Below are 2,187 nucleotides of genomic sequence, written 5' to 3' on the forward strand. Positions count from 1 at the left end.
TTTATTTTCCCACTCAACCTTGTGCAAGCTCCTATTTCTTCTTCTTCTTCTTCTTCTTCTTCTTCTTCTTCTTCTTCTTCTTCCTCCTCCTCCTCCTCCTCCTCCTCCTCCTCTTCTTCTTCTTCTTCCTCCGTCTTTTGTATTTCTCTCTCCAATGACTCTCGCTGCTGTAATTTTGCTAAAAGATTGAAATCATCGTCAATGTTAACTGGGGTAAATTCAACGTTGTATTGTCAAATATGCAAAAGGAAGGACCGAAATTGCGTAGAAGAGTCATAGGTGAAAGAATATTTTAGAAAGAAGGGAGTTTTATGCAACAGATCAAACATTCTGCAGTCGATTTCCTTGTTGCAGTTTTTTAGGTAGGTAGATGAAGATTTGTTCATTTCTTGTGTCAGATTATTTTGATATGTAAAAGCTTAGCTTTTACCTTCAATTGTGTTCGTTCCTTAAATTTACCTTAGCTTTCGTAGTGTTCGTTCTTTAGCTTCATTTGAGAAAATACGATTTCACCTCGTCTAACTATTTAAAAATTTGCAGAATTTGTTCCTTGCAGGTACTTAAAGTCAAACCACATCAGGTTGTACTCATCTTCGTCATTGAGTTTTTTTGCTCTATAAATAGCTCCATAAGTAATTCCATAGAAAGTACTACACATTAAAGAAGCTTGTTGATTTGCATCTATAAGTTCTATAAAATCTTTAATGTATTGATGATTTGGAAATTGAGTAATAGAAGCAAAAAACAATTGGTTTGGAGACAGTATGTATTATAAAAATATTTGCACAAATTATTCAAAAAACACAATCTATATTAATAATAAAATTTATTGATAAGCAAACCTAACTTGAATTTCAACCTATTTTCATCATAATGAATATAAATACAAACAATGGAAAATGAAAATTTAACTGCGGACGCACGGGGAGCTTACTCCATGGAGATGGAGAAGTCTCCGTGCTGCATGGAGTCTAGCTACCATTTCAAGACCAAATTGATAGAGACCCATATGCTCAATAGATGCAGCATGAAGAGTAGGTTCCTATAATAGTGGTCCGCGATCATGTATTTCATCATCGGCTCCGAAATTTGAGTTTGAGACCTACGTCTTCATTGTGTCCGAAGGAGCTTGCATCAAATGTTGAATATATGCATGAGTTGTTGATTGGGGACCATGTTCTAATGCAACTGGATCTTTGATGCTCGAACTCTTCAAAATAGTTGGAGTACTCGTGTCGGATACGACACGACATGGGTATGGGTATGAGATATGTGTCAGATCCTCCAAGTTTCAACCGAACACTTCGTCATTTTTTGCTTTTTTTCTTTTTTTCTCTTTTCCTTTTCTACTCTCTATAAATCTAGTGTTATCTCTAAGAGAGGAAAGAAAGGCGACGGTGCTAGATTTTCCTTTTTCTTTTTTTTTTCTTTCCCTTTTCTTTTCTCCGTTTTTTCCTTCTTTTCCTCTCTATATCTATGGTTTCAGGTTTTGTTTGTATAAAATGAAAATGGGTTTCATACAATACTACTTAGTGCTCCACTAAATCCAAATTGCAATCAAGTTCCTTATTTTCTATTTTATATGACATTTAGTAACTAACTTCTCATAATTGAAAACTAAACCCCAAAATTCTATTTTATTTGTTTTAACCCCTTATTTAATACTATTTCCTTCTTTGTGAACAATTGATTCTGGTCTATTCAAAATAACACCTTGAGTTAGTAAAAAAATTGAAGTTTCAAAGACGTACCTATATACCCGTATCCAAAATTTAGACTATTTTTAGTCATGTCCCCATATCCTATATTTTAAAAAAAAAAAAAGATCCGTCACTTAGATACATACCCGAATCCGAACATCATAGGCCTAGATGAATAGAGTCCGTTGGGATGTATGGCATAGGTTGGGTGTCGCCGAAATGTGGTTTTCCGACTTTTTTTCCCACTAGTTTATTAGAAAATTTTGACTTTGAGACTTGACAATCCATTTTTGAAAGGTTTGCTGTAAATTTTCCATTTTACATTAAATGATTGGAAAAAATTGTCCTTCTAAAATTAAACATGTAGTGCACGTGAGCCTTTAGCGGCTAATTTAGATCAATGTCGGTCGAAAGGACATGTTGATTTAGGGTTGCTTCTATTGAAATTGAAGGACATATCACGAATCTACAAAACTCGTATACGATA

At 34.2% G+C, this 2,187-nt stretch overlaps 1 long non-coding RNA gene across 1 annotated transcript; it reads left to right on the top strand.

Moving 5' to 3' along the window:
- Window positions 1-6: 6 nt before the first annotated feature.
- LOC111392366 lies at window positions 7-1,422 on the top strand. Its single transcript, XR_002702256.1, has 2 exons — window positions 7-362; window positions 541-1,422. It is a non-coding gene; the product is annotated as an uncharacterized LOC111392366 (long non-coding RNA).
- The last annotated feature ends 765 nt before the right edge of the window (window positions 1,423-2,187 follow it).

This window comes from Olea europaea, unplaced genomic scaffold (assembly GCF_002742605.1).
Source record: "Olea europaea var. sylvestris unplaced genomic scaffold, O_europaea_v1 scaffold922, whole genome shotgun sequence".
Taxonomy (NCBI): Eukaryota; Viridiplantae; Streptophyta; class Magnoliopsida; order Lamiales; family Oleaceae; genus Olea; species Olea europaea.